General features: G+C 39.5%; 1 long non-coding RNA gene across 5 annotated transcripts in view; it reads right to left on the bottom strand.

Annotated features, from left to right (window-relative positions):
- The window catches only part of LOC129619788 (uncharacterized), a 287036-nt gene that overhangs the window by 17960 nt on the left and 251120 nt on the right, over positions 1-17956 (bottom strand). The window contains exon 6 of one of the 5 annotated variants that reach the window (XR_008698122.1): positions 12467-12767. The exons of the other annotated variants lie outside the window; for them this stretch is intronic. This is a non-coding gene — a long non-coding RNA (uncharacterized LOC129619788). Of the gene's footprint in view, positions 1-12466; positions 12768-17956 lie in introns of those variants that run through there. 5 annotated transcript variants of the gene reach the window in all.

Raw genomic sequence — 17956 nt, 5'->3', positions numbered from 1 at the left:
GCCCAAATCTATTGGAAGAGTCTTGGTGGGGGCAGGTGGTGGGGGGAAGGTGAGGAGGATAGGGGCAGAAATAGAATATTGATTTCAGAATATTTAATACGTTATAAAGCAAGCTTAGCCTGAATTTCAGAGTATGAACACATGATATTCCTAAGTAAATTCCATATAGTATCAAAGTAGCTAACATCTAAGAAAATCTAATACGTAAGACAAGTCAGAAGAACGCCTGAAATGTCAAAAAAAAAAAAACAGGCAAGCCTACAGCATTCCTACTCATTCTGAGTGAGATTTTCAAGAGCTACTATCAAGTCCTTTGTACGTTCACATCCTGTCTAACGCTGTTGGTGTTCAGTCGCTAAGTCATGTCTGACACCTTGCCACCCCATGGACAACAGCATGTGTGGCTTCCCTGTCCTTTACTATCTCTTGGAGTCTGCCCAAACTCATGTCCATTGAGTCAGTGATGCCATCCAACTATCTCATCCTCTGTCACCCCCTTCTCCTCTTACTCTCAAACTTTCTCGGTATCAGGGTCTTTTCCAATGAGTCGGCTCTTTGCATCAGATGGCAAAAGTATTATAGCTTCAGCTCAGCATCATTCCTTCCAATGAATATTGATTTCCTTTAGGATGGACTGGTTTCATCTTCTTGCTGTCCAAGCAACTCTTAAGAGTTTAACAAGAGAGTATTTTTTTTTTTTTTAACAAAAATGGGGAGTAGACCCTTAGAAAAAAAAGTGTGGAAATAGATTTTGAACAAACATATTTTAACTGGGCTTCCCTGATAGCTCAGTTGATAAAGAATCCTGCAATGCAGGAGATCCTGGTTCGATTCCTGGGTTGGGAAGATCACCTTGTAACGTATGTAAATATGTTAAAAATACAAACATATTTTAAGAGCAAACAAAAATTGAAGTAGGAAGCAGCATTGCCATGAGAAAAGCCAAGCTATGTTTCCACATCACTGAGGTCCTTTGAGATTACCACTGACTTTCCTTCAGTTAGATCTGAATTGTCCTATCACTGCGGAGAAAGCAATGGCAACCCACTCCAGTACTCTTGCCTGGAAAATTCCATGGACGGAGGAGTCTGGTAGGCTGCGGTCCATGGGGTAGCTAACAGCCGGACACGACTGAGCGACTTCACTTTCACTTTTCACTTTCATGCATTGGAGAAGGAAATGGCAACCCACCCCAGTGTTCTTGCCTGGAGAATCCCAGGGATGGGGGAGCCTGGTGGGCTGCAGTCTATGGGGTCACACAGAGTCAGACATGATTGAAGTGACTTAGCAGCAGCAGCAGCAGCAGTCCCATCACTGAAGACACAGAGAGGGTGCTTAACCCTCTCTGAGACCACTGTGTGGGCTGATATCCACGTCACTTGCCTTCCTGCCTGAGTTCCACATGACTTTTGCTATTTATCCTCTAGACCTGTGGCTCTGAATCAATAACTTCTTTTTTTCTATTGAAGCTTCTCTTAAAAACACATGAACAGGGTTAGAGAATGTGTATTTTTTCTGAGTCTCAAAACATTATTGTTCACCCTGGAGAAAATTGATCCAGCATTGTAGCTATGCATGGGAGACTATGTGGAAATGGAAAAGAAAATCTTCTGATACTTACATGAGTTAAAGACCCCATGAATCCAGAGCACTGAATAATAACCTGTTAACTCTATGATAGCCAGTTCCATATAAGCCTTGTGTCACTGTCTCATAGTCCCTAGCAGTGTCCCCCAGGGAGGTAAATACAGTGCAGCAGTTAAGCTGTGCTCCTGCTGCTTTCTTCAAGATGGTAACAGAGGATGTCACCTGACTTAACTTCTCTAACCTTTCTTTTAATCAAATTCCCAGGTAGCTCCAGTAATTCCAAGACACAGCCAATTGAGTTTGCTACTACTGCTAAGTCGCATCAGTCGTGTCCAACTCGGTGCGACCCCATAGACGGCAGCCCACCAGGCTCCTCCATCCCTGGGACTCTCCAGGCAAGAACACTGGAGTGGGTTGCCATTTCCTTCTCCAATGCATGAAAGTGAAAAGTGAAAGTGAAGTCACTCAGTTGTGTCTGACTCTCAGCGACCCCATGGACTGCAGTCTACCAGGCTCCTCCGTCCATGGGATTTTCCAGGCAAGAGTACTGGAGTGGGTCATGAGTTTGAAGATACTACAAATAAGCTTCTAGAACTGCAGCAGTAATGAAAGCACTGATATCCTACCAAGCACGGCAGGCTCTTTGGAACAGGCTTTTAAGACTTTGATTAACAGTCTGGAATCGTATGTTGGTGCTATGCAGCTAGCTCTTAGTGTAAAATATCACCTACCCTACACAATTTGCTTGCAATTTAGCCCAAAGACTACCTCAGGCAGAGTCGTTAAAATGACACTCTGAGGAACCCATTCAAAGTTTGATTCCTCATTTTTATGAAATAGTGAAGAATTTTCTCTGGCCTTTAAAGAGTTATACAGATGGTCCCCAACTTTATGATGGTTCAACTTGTAATTCCTTGACCTCACAATGGTACAGAAGCAATATACCTTCAGTAGAAACTGAACTTGGAATTGTAAATTTTGATCTTTTCTTGGGCCCAGCAATATGCAGTAGATACTGTCTCCTGATGCTGATCTATGGCCATGAGCTGTGTCTCCCAGTCAATCAGTGGTCATGAGTGTAATAAAACCCATATATTCCTAACCTTTCCTAACCATACAGCCACTCTGATTTTTACTTTCAGAACCTTATTCAATAAATTACATGAAAAATTCAATACTTTATTATAAAACAGGCTTTTTTTTGTTGGATGATTTTACCCAACTATAGGCTAATGTAAGTGTTCTGAGCATATTTAAGGTAGGTGAGGCAATGATTTTTAGTTAGTTAGCTGTATTAAATGCTTTTCAACTTATAATAGGTTTATTGGGATGTAACCCCATGGTAAGTCAAAGATGATCTGGATTCCTTTCCATTTCATCATCTTTGCCTGATACTCATCTGCTCAGGGTCAGCCAACAAGTTTGAGGCATCAGCTGCCAACGCTGCTCATTAGAGGAAAAGCATCCTTCCCAGATCAACTATGCTGCTGCTCACAGAAACAAATACCAAACAACTTCAGACATTTATCTTCCTTAAGAAGCTACAGGAAGATGGGAGGTGCTGTTTTCTAAGTGGGAAAACAAACAAAACTATGGAAACACCATGGAGTCAAGAGTCAATGGGATCTGCAAAACAGATGCCTTAGTAATAAAAATAAATACACTTGAAACATATCCTCTGTTGAAATTTGTTTACACCAGGTTTTAAGAATGTAAGACTTAATTTATCTTGTAATTATACATGACAAAATAGAAGGCTATTTTCAAAATTCTTTATCTGAAGTCAGGTTAGCTAGGTTGAATTCTGGCCTTGTCACTTATTGTTTGTTAAATTTAGGCAACTAAATCACTATATCTGAGTTTCTTCTATAAACTGGGTGTAAATATAGGAATCCCATAGGGCTGATGGGAGGGTTAAATGAGATAATATACGTAGAAACTATAAATATGTCTGTCCCACCATAGAAAGGGACAAATAGTTTTTATATGCTGTTGCTATAACGAGTTTGAGTGAACTCCGGGAGTTGGTGATGGATAGGGAGGCCTGGCGTGCTGCAATTCATGGGGTCGCAAAGAGTCGGACACAACTGAGCGACTGAACTGAACTGAATAACTATTATTGTTATTCATCACCATCAACATCGGTGTCATCTTCTTGTGAGATAGATAGATAGATAGATAGATAGATAGATATGAAATTATAGCAAACCATAAGGAGCCATAGCCAATGTGTTCCATTATATAGGTAAAAGAAACTGATGTCCTTATTGTAAAAAAAAAAAAAGGAAATTAAGACCTCCCAACTGAATAGAGCAGAGCCACAGCTAGAACTCTGAACTCTCTCCATGGGGAGTGCGCTTTGGAGCTTGTGTCGGGAAATGAACTCCAGCATCACTTCAGTGCTGCTTTCACTAATACTCTTGCACCATTTTCCTGAGTCATGGTTTGCAAGTTACAAAGCCTGTTTTTTCCTCACTTTCTCCTGAAAGCATTAGGTGTTGCAGGAAAAAGTCACAGCCTGCAATTTCCTTTGTCCTGTAGATAACTACTTACTCATGTTTGAACTCACAGCTTTTGAACTACAAAGCAGTTTACATACAGATTACCTCCATATTCACTCCTATTTTTCTTCTGTCTCTTACCCTCATCCCTCTTTCTCGTTTTCTTCCTCCTCCGCCTTCCTCCTTTCTCTCTCCTTAACTCTTTCTCTAGACACCTTCAGCTATTTTCTAAGCTATCTTCAAATTCTTTTCTTTTCTTTCTACTGTAAACAAGAAAAGATTTTCCCCTTCTTGTTAAATTTTTTCTTACCATTGAGACCTTTGGTTAATAGTCCACAATTCCTCCTCCACTGACTTGTATATCTTATAATCTAGCATATATTTTTGCCAAGCTTACTGGGATCTCTTGTCTGAAAGCCACCAAAAAAAAAAAAAAGCCACTTCTTGTTGTACCCTTTTCTCAGCCCCTAACGCTCTTAGTCTCTCAAGCAGCATCATTATGGAACCTCATCTCTTGCCACACACTTTTCCCTTGGAATTCACTATATCCAGACCATCCTAATTGTCCTCCCAGTCATTTTTCATACTTCTCTGTCTTTAGTACTTACCTATTCTTTCTCACTCCATATTTTATTTTCAACTGATGACTTTCAAAAAAGCCATCATTCTAAAAATATCTCTATTTAAGCCCTATCCACAATCTCTCCTGTATTCCCTATCTGTATTAAGCATCTATAGTTTGAACTTTGTCTTCTCCCTAAAACATTTTCATTTCCTCCTGATTTTTCTATTTCTTGTCCTGGTCATGAGTGGCTCTCAAGATATTTGAAGTGAAAATGGCCTGGGACTAAATTTTGGCTTTGTCATTGACTATGTCGCTTAGGAGAAGCTCCTTAACTTCTCAGAATTTTGGCACATCGCACATAAAATGAGATTTCAAATGAGGAGTTATAACCAAATAGAGTGCCAAACTCACAAAGAGGATCTGGGAAGTCATTTCCCCTGCCCACTCCCTATTCTTACTGCACTAGACCTCCCTATCCCTTCCCCACTCCAGATTTCCAGTGCTGAAATCATATGGTGAGATTTGACTCCTTCCTCAGCCACATCTCCCATATGCAGTCTATCACCAGGTCCAGCTTCTTAGTAATTCCTTCATCCTTCCATTCCTATTTCCTTCACCATCTCCAGAGCATAACTCTCACTCTTCATTACTGGATCGTCACACCAGTCTTCTGACCAGACTCACTGACACCAATTTCTTCCAACTTTCAGTCCACCCTGGACAAGGACACCACATTAACCTTCTAACATTACTGCTTAAAATAATCATTTTCCCAAGGTAATTCAGCTAACAAGTAAAAAACAAAGATTGAGCCTAGACAGACAACTCTATATCTATACTCATAGCTATAAACCTGTATTGAGCCAGTACCAATGTTTGGGCCTGGAATTCAAAATCCATCATGATCTGACCCAGAGTACCTTTCCAGACTTTCTTTCCACCAGGCCTTTACATGAGTGTTTGATTTACTTTTACTACCTAAAATAACCTGTCTTTATCTCTCAGGGTTATTTATGCTGTAACAAGAAACTAACTCAGGTGGCTTAAAAGGTAAAGGAATGTATTGAGTTGGCCAAAAATTTCATTCAAGTTTGTCTGTAAGATGTTATGGAAAGCTCAAACAAATTTTTTGGCCAACCCAATATTATTTCATATAACAAACCCAGAAGTAGAATAGTTGTATGTTTAATATCATGGCTTAAGACCAAACCTAGGACCCAGATTCCTTCCTCTTCTTACTCCGCTATGTTCAACATGATCTCATGTGAGATGCTCTTGTGTTTGCCTGTTGGCGCCTCAGTTTCAGGAAGCATGTACAGATATAACAACATCCAATAAAACAAAGAACAGTAGCTTGACTCTGCATCGTGCTTTTGAGAGAAGAATCTCCTCTTGCATCCCTAACCATATCCAACCTTCCCCATCAGAATTCCCCTGACATTTCATTGGCCAGAGTTATATCACCATCCCAGGGAAATTTGTAAACAAAGCACCATGACGCCAAACAGATAAAACAGCTTCCAAAGTTTTTGAGATATGATCACAGTGAAAAATATATTATACATCCCAGGTCAGCACATGACTAAATATGTTTCATAATACATATATAACATGCAGATGAAAGTTACATATTTTCTATTTTACTCTCAATATTACTCTATTCTACTAATTTAAAGAAATCTTGATTTTATAACGCATTTATAGACAGGCTACCTGCACTTTGAAAAATGCCAGCTCATACTAATGAGAATTTACCCAAGTTATATTGAAATGGGATGAACTCAGAAATATTATCAAGCCAACAGGGGAAATGACTGTATTGAAGGCAACAAATATTAGACTGGTGCCACAAAAGTACAGTTTTTGCATTGTTGAAATCTGCCATTTGACATTGGAATATATTCTTAAATAAATGTGGTTATGTTATACATCATTTTAATACACATTTCTCGCTTTATGTTTATTTTGCTAATGGACTTATTGCTTGCTATTTTAGATTTATTTTAGCCTATGGAAATGATGTTAGACAAAAAGCAAATTCAAGCAATTTTCTTATTTGAATTCAAAATGGGTCATAAAGCAGCAAAAACAACTTGCAACATCAACACATTTGGCCCAGGAACTGCTAAGGAACATACAGTGCAGTAATGGTTCAAGAAATTTTGCAAAGGAGATGAGAGCCTTGAGAATGAGGGGCGCAGTGGCTGGCCGGAAGTTAACAATGACCCATTGAGTGTATCCGGAGAAGGCAATGGCACCCCACTCCAATACTCTTGCCTGGAAAATCCCATGGATGGAGGAGCCTGGTAGGCTGCAGTCCATGGGGTCTCTAAGATCAGACACGACTGAGTGACTTCACTTTCACTTTTCACTTTCATGCATTGGAGAAGGAAATGGCAACCCACTCCAGTGTTCTTGCCTGGAGAATCCCAGGGACGGCAGAGCCTGGTGGGCTGCCGCCTATGGGGTCGCACAGAGTCAGACACGACTGAAGCGACTTAGCAGCAGCATTGAGTGTATCATCAAAACTGATTATCTTATAACTACATGAGAAGTTGCCAAAGAACTCAATGGGGTGATTTGGCATTTGAAGCAAATTGGAAAGGTGAAAAAGCTCTTAAGTGGGTCCCAGGTGGCACTAACAGTAAAGAACCCACCTGCCAATGCAGGAGACATAAGAGATGCACATTCAGCCCCTGGGTCAGGAATATCCCCTGGAGGATAGCATGGCAACCCACTCCAGAATTCTTGTCTGGAGAATCCCCTGGTGGGCTACAGTCCATAGGGTGGCAGAGTTGGACACGACTGAAGTGACTTGGCATGCATGCACGCATAAGCTGACTGCAAATCAAAAAATAATGGATTTGAAGTGTCATCTTCTCTTATTCTGCATGACAACAAACCATTTCTTGATTGGATTGTGATGTGCGATGAAAAGTGGACTGTATATGACAACCAAAGATGACCAGCTCAGTGGTTGGATCAAGAAGCTCCAAAGCACTTTCCAAAGCCAAACTTGAACCAAAAAAAAAAAAGGTCATGGTCACTGTTTGGTGGTCTGCTGCCCATCTGATCCACTACAGCCTCCTGAATCCCCAGGGAAACCATTACATGTGAGAAGTATGCTCAGTAATTGGTGATACACTGGAAACTGCAATGCCTGCAGCTGGCATTGAGCAACAGAAGGGGCCCAATTCTGCACAACAATGCCCAACTGCAGTTTGCACAACCAGCACTTCAAAAGTTGAACAAACTGGACTAGGAAATTTTGCCTCATCCACCATATTCACCTGACCTCTCGCCAACCGACTACCACTTCTTCAAGCATCTTGACAACTTTTTGCAGAGAAAACACTCCCACAACCAGCATGAGGCATAAAATGTTTTCCAAGAGTTCGTTAAAGCCCAAAGCATGGATTTTTATGTTACAGGAATAAATAAAAACTTATTTCTCATTGGAAAAAATGTGTGTTTGAGCCTAGTTATACAATTCACAGTCCAAAACCATAATTACATTTGCACCAACCTGATACTTTCCCATTTTGTGTGTCTTAGATTATATATTTATCATTTATTCACCCCTATGACACCCTTCCCTCAACACCTATTGACCAAAAAAATGGGATTTTCAAACTTGGGAAATTACAGCCAAGAAAGCTGGATTTGTATTTATAAATAAAAAAAAAAAAAAGAAAGAAAACCCAACTGAGATTCCTCAGTAGCTTGTAAGTCACAGAAAACAGGGTATTTTAAAAAATTCAAGATCTAGTTTCTTTTGATGATACAAGTAGGGTAAAAGGTCATGGGAGTTCAATTAATTTACTTTAAAATGTTCCTTTTAAATGATGTCCAAAGAATAAATCATCAAAGATTAATCAGGGAAGACTGAGTCTCTCCCCCTTGTTGGAATGTCTAGGGATCTGAGAGCAGCTGGTTGCGCCTCTGTTCTCTCTTCTCCTGATTCATTTTGTGTGTGACCTCAGGGAGAGGTCACCACACGGCCCTAAATTACGTGAGCCTGCACATATAGCTGCCACTTTCTCCCTGTAACTATCCCACACTCAGGAACCTTGCTGAGCACAGCAAAGGCTTTAAAGAACTTGAGCTTTGTGCACAGATTTGCTCTTTACAGACCTAAAATTATCTGTATTTTTACAGTAACACAGTGATGTTTCTAATGTGCCTAAGCATCTGCTGGGTACAAAGCTGCTGTGCAAAGTTACAGGGAATCCCATGTGAATAAATTGTAGTGCTGATTATTAAGCAACTTGGAGTCTAAGACAGGAAATAATCCTACAAACTTAGACCCAAAACAAAATAGTGGAGGTTTCCAAGAAGGGATGCTGACTAGCATTTAAGCAGTACCCACTAAGTGCCAGACACTGTGCTAAGCTATTTATGCAAACTACCTCATTAAAAGGCCTTAACTCTTTTGCAGTATTATTCTCTCCATTTTGCAGATGATGAAACTGAGGCCCAGAGAGGCCCCTTAACTTTTCCAATGGAGCATGGTTAGTAAGCAGTAGACCCCAAGTGCAGATGAGATCCTTTAGACTCTAAAGTTTATTGTTTTTTTTGTTTTTTTTTCCCTGTCATTCACTCTGAGTCAAAAAAGGCAAAAAAGAATTTAATCCAGGCAAAAAGAAAATATATTTAAAATAGACCTTTAAGTAGAAGGACTATATCCCTAGTGATGGGCAACAGAGTGACATGCTCTTCCATGAATTTTGTAGGCAGGGTGGGTTCAGGGCATATTAAACAGTACAATCTGGCTGCCACATAGGTGGGCTTAGGGGAATAAACGAAAGCAAATCTAGAAAAGGTGGTAAAGTCCAACTACTTTTATAATTCAGTAAAGGGTTCCAGAAAGAGAAAGCTCATTCTGCAGATTGCCAATTAGACTGTGAGCCCCGAGGGCAGGAAGGGCATGAACAGAGGTGACTGTCTAAGAACAGGAACCAGATGTCATATTTATCTGTGATTCTCATAGTGAAGCAAGGTGCTGTGTAGCTAGTAGGTCTGCCGTTTACCTCCAATGAATGAACGCAAGACAAAGAAGGGAGGCTTTTCTGCCAAGTTCCTTAAGGGATGGGTCAGGGTAGGTTGTTGAACAGTGGGCAGCAGGGACAGGGACTGACCCAACAGAGCTAAGGGCAAGCTTGATCTTCCCTTTGTACCAGCCTCGGGATGAGTGAACTAAACATCATGGCCAGCCTTTCAACAGGTCAAATACCATCCTTTCTGTATGTAAAAATGATATGCTGGAGGGCAGAAAGTTTCAGGAGGGAACAGACAAAAGGTATAAAAGGCAAATATTTTAAAGGATTTGCAACAGGAATTTGCATGCGATTGCAAATTGTAATCCTCAATGTGCATGCACGTAACTCTTGCAACTCTCAAGAGTTAATAATCCCATGGTTCATACTACCAGGCCGCCAAGCCACCTTTCTTGCATACAAATCTGGTACTTTAGATGGAGGAAGAAAGAACCCTAAATTTCTAAGTTTAAGTTGCTTATTGCTTTGTGGGTTAGGTGACAAGGCAGATAACACTGATATGGTGACTTAGCAACACAGTGGATGTAAGTTTGTGCAAAAGCTTGGCTTCAAAGGCTTTGCAAGCTGTTAACATACAGATTAATTTCAAACAGGAAGAGGCTAAAATATGTGGCAGAACAGTTTTACAAAATTAATGCTTGGCTTTATAAGCAGATAAAAGTGAGCCCGCTTGCAGCCTGAGCTAAGAGAAGCAAGCCTAAGCTGTGGGGGTGCAGGGTGATGAGAAGGGACAGAAGTTGGGAAGGCAAGATGTAGAGAGGAAGTCAAGTCTTAGAGATACACCTGCTTCCGGTATGGTGAAAGCATGGAGTTCTTTATAAATGTGGTAGTCACGAGTGGTACTCATACTAAACAGGAAGTTGGTGACAATTGTTGCTAAGGCTTGATGATATCTTCCACTGGCTCCTATATGCCAATCACAATGCCCTGTGAAGGTGGGCTGGCCACATTTACAGTAGCAAAGTTCAGGTGGAAAATGCCAGAGACTTTCATGCTAGTGTTTTCCAGTAACTGGTGAAAACAGATGTTGGATGTACTGACTCTGGGTAAGTGTGCACCATGTCTGTAACTCTGTCATGGGGAGTTGGATGACTTTCCAAGTGTGCCATATTAAATATTCAGGGTTTAAACCTGTAGTAGTATCCTTTTAAGAAACAGCTGGATATGGAAGAGCATCATGATATGGTCAGTAAATGGACCTTTCTGCTGAGTTACATGTGGCCAAATCTATCACATGGTTAGCGGCAGAGAAAAAAGCTATCAATTTCAATATTCCATTTGAAAAATATCCATTTATGAAAGCAGAGTCTTCTATAACTAATGTATATTACTTTGTATGTTAATACGCAATGGAAGTTAATTACCATGTTTGTTCATAAAACATGGAATGTTTTCATTTCATTTAAATCAAAACATAAAACTAACATTAAGTTTTTTGAAACTCCTCCGCCCAAAAAAAAAACTTCAGTGTAAAAGGCTAAGTGTACAAATAAGATCATGTTCAATAGTTTTTCCCTTTCCATCCTTTTATTTTTTTAATGTAATCTTATAAATGATTTCTATCTTCAAGCTGGAAACTTATGCTAAAATCGGGAACACAAGACAACAGTTTCTCTTTCTCTCTCCCTCCCTCTCCCTCTTTCCTGATTTTATAGCTATATACCTAAATGCATTCCCAGGCACAACAAAGCTAAACACAAGAAGAAAGCTGATTTCTTAGAAAATCCAGATTCTAAGATTAAGATTTTGGTCTGTCACCAAAGCACATTCATGTGAGAATGTGAGGTTTGTTTGTCTTGGCTTCTGTATAGGAAACTTTCAGGTACTAATAAATGGTGGATTAAATTCATTACTCTTCAGTTGTGAATCTGGTAAGGCTAGGTTGAGGCATTTGGTGAAATTTTCTCCCTTTGCCATTATTACTCTGATTTGCCAAATCTTCACTAGTACATCCTAGGCCATACTTAAGTGAAGAAACCCTGCAGGTATGATGGAAGGAATTTTTGACCTTGGCAAAAATAATACAAAATGAAACGTTTTCTGTATTAGCTGAGTTCCCTTTACACTCAGCTGCAATTTCATGCCTCTGAACTGTGGTTTCAAGGTAATGATTCTTAATAGAAGAACAGTAAAGTGGAAAAGGAAGACGCTACCTGAAGGCCTCGTAGTGTCTTAAGTTTGGAACGGAGAGTGTTGTGGATAAACTGGCTGATCTGCCTTACTTCACAAGTGAAGAAACTCTAGTCCCAAATACTTAAGAGACTTCACCTAAGGACCTCATAAGTAGCAAATCCAGAGAACCTAGTGGAGAACCCAACTCTTTTGCTTCATAATTCAGAGTTCTGTCACTTATGTCACTATGATGCAGAAAAATAAACTAAAATTTGTCATTGTAAAATAATGGAACTCTCTTGGGAAAGGGAGAGAAATTTACGATACAGCAGAAAAACTAATGTGTCAGGCATCAGGCACCATGCTTCCAGGGAGTTTCACTGATCACCTCTATGCCTCATGCCCACTCCCAATCTCTGCTCTTAAGTGTTCTTGCTCTTCTGTCCTCTCCAGGGGTATTTCTTATCTCTTTAGATACTCATAACAGCCATATGCCCAGAAGCCTGTTTTCTCCACTAAATGCTAAATCCATTGAGAACATAATTTTTAAAAGAACTTTAGATGAATACTGAGTAAATAAAATTATATAAATTTTATTTTTCTATTTCAAAACAAGGATAATAATGCCAACCTTGTAAGATTGATGTGAAATCCAAATATTATGCAATAAAATATGTTAAGTGCTTCACATAGGGCACTTAACCTTGTCAAGTTACATATTAGCAGTTCAATAACATGTATTGAATGCTTACTCATTCTTTCTCTTGGAACTGTCAAAAAGTGTTATAATCCATATGCTATGACTTCACTTTTAGAATCCATTGATTAAGAAGAGATAAATGGATGGATGCACTTTCAGATGCCTGATTTTGCAATTCTGCAATCTCCCAAGGGTCCTTAAATCCACAGGTTGGAAATCTTGTGAACTTCAGATTTTTCCAATACCTAGAATGAGTCATAATCCATCAGGAGAGTCATTTAGAATGGAGTACAATAACCACAACACAAGCAAAGCACAAAGGTCTGAGAGTAAGAGAAAAAGAAAAAATAGTAGGTCTTCTTTGCTTTCTATTTTAAAAAATCCCCACTAATCCATAGGTTGTTGCCAAGAGGCAGCAACTTCACTGCCTTCAACCCTTTTTGCCTCAAAGGTGGCCACTATTCTAAGCAGCAGAGTGGCCAGGATGATAACATATGTCGATTGGACAAGCATGGGTTAAATATGGGATGATCAGCCTTTCTAGTTTACTCAGGTCTGTCCTGGTTATTGCATTGTAAGCCCTATGTCCCAGGAAACCCTGGTCAGATTGGGATGGTTGGTCAATCCAAGTTTTCATAGAGACCACTGAGGGTGGTGTTGTTTCCAAACCACAGTTGCTTGCTAAGCAGGGAGAAACATACCCTACATTTACATATGGCTACAGAGCTCTTCTTACCACAATGGCCTTGTGTATCCATTGATCACTAGGAATGTGATCATCGGCATTATAGCCTGAAAGTAGGTCTGAATTGAGATGGCTAATAAGTTAAAATATATACCCAATTCCAAAAAATTGGTATGCAAAAGGAATGTAAAGTATCTTAATAATTTTATATTTACATATTGAAAAGGTAATGTTCTAGATATGTTGAGTCACATAAGATATATTGTTCTTTTTACTTTTTAATGTGGCTATGAGAAAATTTTACGTTATACATGTGGCCCATACTACATTTCTACTGGACAGAAACAAACAGACTGCTTTAAGATTTTTAACAAGGTAATGATGCGTTTATGTCATGCATAGGTAAGGACATAAAAAGATGCTTTGACTGTACAGGCAACTTAAACAAAAGATAAATAAATTAGAGAATATCAGGCCACAAACAATGGGAGATCAAAGTGTCAAATCAAGACCAGACTCATTCCCTTTAATCATTTCTGCCTTCATTTGTGCCAGGATGAGCTTTCCATCTTGAGACTTCAGGCCCAAACGAGAAACGAGGTCTATCTTTCAAAAGCCTACAGACCAAAGAGGGAAAGAGAAAGGTATTTGACAAATGTTTTGAATATTATAAAAATACAAAATGATGTTCTAAGTAATATGATAGACTCCAGCCAATGTTGTCTGCATTGATTTAGCTGATTTTATCATCCAGGTAATTTTGAGTTTATTCAATCCTTCCTTTAAGTCTTCACTGTTCCTGGCCATGCTCCTTGAGACTGGGAATTTGCACTAATAAACTGCATGCGACCAAGTGTGTTTGTTTCAGTGCTCTGTTTCCACTTAATGATCAAATGTTTCTTCTCTTATTTACTTTCACAGGAAGCAGGTTAGTCCAGTGAAACCTAACGGGCTTAGGTTCAAACATTGCCAATGTTCCTTACCTAGTGACAGCTTTTAATTTCCCTCTGCCTCACTTTCCACCAACAGCATTGAGTAAAAAGACCCTGGATGACTCTGAACTCACACACACACACACACACACACACATCTTTTCTTACAATTCAACTTATTATTGTTAATCATCTGAAAACACCGAATGCTTACAAACACTCCAGCTTACTGTAATTGTACTCCCTCAATGTAACTATTTTCAATCACTGGGAGGGTTCTGCATACTAGCAATTGGGTTCCCTCTAAACATCCTTGAGAATGTTTATTTGAAAAGATTACCTTGTTTTCCTTCAGGATTAAGTCATGGTCACTGCAGAGAGAGAGAATTTGGAAAAATGGCAAGCAGTTTCTGATGGTTCCTCAGAGACTGCCCTTGTTCAATGAACAGACTCACAGAAAAACAAAATGCATTCTAGCCCACACACGTTAGAGACATTTTTCAAACACCTAGATTACAGAAGATAGGTATTACAAATAACATATTTGTTGGAGAGAGTGAAGAAATCACAAACTTGCTTGGATAAACACTATTAAATGCATACTTAACCAGTGGATTGCGACAGTTCCCCTCTGGCACTCACTGACAAGCTTGACTCCAGCGGTAAATTAGGTTGCAAAACTTCCTTGTCAGAGAATTCACCCTGTTAGGAAGACTCAACCCTGGCTTTGAATTTGCAAGGACAGAAAAATCAATGTGACAGAAAAGCAGTTGCTTGTGTCAGGCCTAACCAAGGAGAGAAAGGGCTTTAAATTAATCATAATTTAGGGTTGCGGGTAAAATGGTGCAAAGGCCCATATTCCCCTGGAGTCTCTGAAAAAGGAAAAAGAAGAGGAGCCTGGAGCACTGTGCGCATGCTTCCCGCAGACACTGCCCTTCCTCTGTAAACAGGATTTAGTGTTTACCGTTGAGAGTAGCCAAGCATTGTTGATCTGTGTAAACAGATAAAATGCATCAAAATCTACAAGATTTTGGCTGAGGCAGTTGTACACAGTATCTAAGTGTAGAGTGAAGATAGATGAAAATTTCATCTTCCCTTCTGGAACCTGTGATCTGACTTTAATAAACTGGGGAGATTTCAGGTTATATATTGAATTTTGATTCCTCACAAAAGCAAAAGGCTGGCATGAGCCTCTTATTTGCAGGGAGGTCAAACACCACCTTCTGGAGGCATCTGTTTTCATCCCCGGCATACCTTAGACTGAGAGCATCTACAAGAAGGAAAGTAATTTTTGCATGGTTTATAATCTGTTGCTTTAAAGTTGGCACAAAAGACCTACTAAGGTTACTGGTAAACAGCCACCATTAGATGGCGCCTGGGAGGCAGTAAGCCCCACTAAGGTACAGATGAACTCCTCCTCAGCTGTCTATCTCTGTTGACCAAACAAGTTCACTTCAATTAGGAGCTTGTCTGCTTTCATTACTGATTTAGGTAGTCGGGGTTTTGCATTTAGAGAGAATGACTACCCGGTCTGCTAACTTCAGACTGCCTTTCATCTTGCACCAGGTAGTACATCTTTCTAGCTCAACAGGTATTAACCAACCCAGGTCAAATTAGGAAAAAGGCACTCCCTCCTCTAAGGTACTGCTACCCATAGTAGTAGTGGGCAAGCCTGGCATTCAGAGACTGAGGACTAATGTCCAGGATTGAGGCATGTTCAGAGATAGAAGAGAAGTTGAACTTTAGCCCTTTCGGTGAACCTCAGTCAGGCATTAGAAGCCCAGTCAGTGAGCCCAATTCATTTATTTTTATAGTTATCTCCAACTAAAAGGACCAGGATTTTGTGGAACTTTAAAAATCCCTGGCCTCAACTATGTCAGTTGTTTGTCATGCTGATACGATTCATTCCTCAGTTCATTATTCTGTACATGCAGGGATATCTAATGAAGGTCTAACCAGATCAGACCCTATTTTAAAAATGTTCCTCTTGCTTATTTTATAGTGTCATCTTTATCATGAGGCACAAGAAGTTCTACCAAGAGAATAATATAGATTTTATTCCAGTCTACCAGGGCTCAGAGAGAAACAGAAAGCATTTAATCTATGCAAATGTGATCAGTACATTGAAACAAAAGAATACAAAGACTAAATCAGTAGAAATCTGAAACACAAGCACCTCCAGAAAACTGAGTTGTAGGGATGAATAATATACGTAAATATGATGACTACACATTTTTTAACATTGAAATTTTGAAATTTATTCCAGAATAAGGAGAGGAAAGGCTCATACATCTAGGCTGCTCCACACTTCCAGCGGTCCTGAAGCTGCACAAGACACATGACCAGGTAACTAACACACGGCTGTTCTGACAGTAGACTCTTTAAAGCATCATTCTATATCAAGCAGCTTTCAGAAACAAAATCATTCTTTATTTTTTATTTTTGTAGAGGAGTACAGCCATCAGCGCAGTCATTGAAAATCAAGAGCAGTCTTCATATGTACCAAGGGAAATTACTAAGAAAACTTGCAGACTCTCCCTCTCTGGAGAGCTTTATAAATAGGATAACTTTTCACCTGTTCTGTGTGGTGTTCTCTGAAAACAAGTAATAAACAGAGAAACCTTTCCAAAACCCTTGTTAGATCTCTCATTCGTGGTTTATTGTCCACTCATTCCATCTATGTGCTTTTTCCTCATCTTGCAGTCAACACCCTTGAGAAAGAACAATTGGAGAGGGTGAAATAAACAGACTTTAGGGTTCCTGATAGACTAGTAACAATAGAATGGAAGTGAAAGTTAGTCTGTCAACTAAGAGTATTGACTCTTTGTGATCCCTTGGACTGTAGCCTTCCAGGTAACTCTGTCCATGAAATTCTCCAGGCAAGAATACTGGAGTGGTTGCCATTTCCTTCTCCAGGGGATCTCCCTACCAAGGGATTGAACCAGAGTCTCCTATATTGCATTTACCATTTGAGTCACCAGGGAAGCCAGTAACAATAGAATAGTTAATAAATATTCAACCCTTTCTATATTCCAAGACTATTTAGTATGCTTCTTGAGTTTTCAAAAGGAGACAAAAAATGTTGCAGCTTTTATCATTTGAAAAGCAACAGAACTACCATATGATTTGGCAGTTCCACTCCTGGAATATATGTGGAGAAAACCAAAAAGATAATGCACTCCAGCATTCACTGCATCACTATTTACAATAGCCCGGACATGAAAGCAACCTAAATGTCCATTAACAGATGAATGGATAAAGAAAATGTGACATACAATGGAGTATTACTCGACCATAAAAAAAGAATGAAATAATGCTATTTGCAGCAATATGGATGGACCTAGAGATTAACATGCTAAGTGAAGTAAGTCAGAAAGATAAATATCATATAATATCACTTATATGTGGGATCTAAAATGACACAAAAGAACTTATCTATGAAACAGAAACAGACTCACAGATACAGAGAACAGACTTGCAGTTGCCAAGTGAGGCGAGGAGGGGAGGGAAGGATTGGAAGTTTGCGATTAGCAGAGGCAAACTATTATATATAGGATAGATAAACAACAAGGTCCCACTGTGTGGCACAAGGAACTATATCCAGTATCCTGTGACAAATCATAACAGAAAAGAATATGTATATCTTGAGTCACTTTGCTGTACAGCAGAAATTAATAACATTGCAAATGAACTATACTTCAATAATTTTTTTTTAATGTTGCAGTGTTCCTGTCTAGACCAAATTAAACCAATAGCCAGGTTTATAAAGAACTCTCCAGGTGCCAAGTCCAATGCTGAGCATTTTGCATGAATGATC

The sequence above is a fragment of the Bubalus kerabau genome, chromosome 9, assembly GCF_029407905.1.
Source record: "Bubalus kerabau isolate K-KA32 ecotype Philippines breed swamp buffalo chromosome 9, PCC_UOA_SB_1v2, whole genome shotgun sequence".
Taxonomy (NCBI): Eukaryota; Metazoa; Chordata; class Mammalia; order Artiodactyla; family Bovidae; genus Bubalus; species Bubalus kerabau.
Note: the sequence above shows the minus strand (reverse complement) of the source record. Positions and strands in the feature narration are given on the sequence as shown.